The sequence below is a fragment of the Octopus bimaculoides genome, chromosome 1 (genome assembly GCF_001194135.2).
Source record: "Octopus bimaculoides isolate UCB-OBI-ISO-001 chromosome 1, ASM119413v2, whole genome shotgun sequence".
NCBI classification, from domain to species: Eukaryota; Metazoa; Mollusca; class Cephalopoda; order Octopoda; family Octopodidae; genus Octopus; species Octopus bimaculoides.
In genome coordinates, this window is record NC_068981.1 from 100888812 (window position 1) to 100889289 (window position 478).

The window sequence follows — 478 nt, forward strand, 5'->3', positions numbered from 1 at the left end:
AAAAAAAAAACAAAAACAAGGAAAAAAAAAGTACACATTAGCAAATGTACTTCGAGGCCACAGCTGGTCAAACAATGGAGAAAACGGGAGTTAAAGAATCCTGACCACAACAACATTAAACCAAGAACATTACAGCAACAACAACACGCTCAAAGGCCAAACGAGGATCTCTGAGTAGTCGCTCGATGTACTAGAAATAACTGTTAAACTCTCTCAACTAAATCCCTTACTGCTTTACTGCTTTACACACACACGTACACACACACACACACACACATAGTTTTTTTACTTGCTTCAGTCATTTCACTGCGGCCATACCGGAGCACCGTCTTAAAAGGGTTTTATTAGTCGAACAAATCGACCCCAGGACTTATTCTTTGTAAGCCTAGTCCTTATTCTATCGGTCGCTTTTATCGAACCGCTAAGTTACGTGGACGTAAACACCGATATCGGTTGTCAAGCGATGGTAGTGGAGACA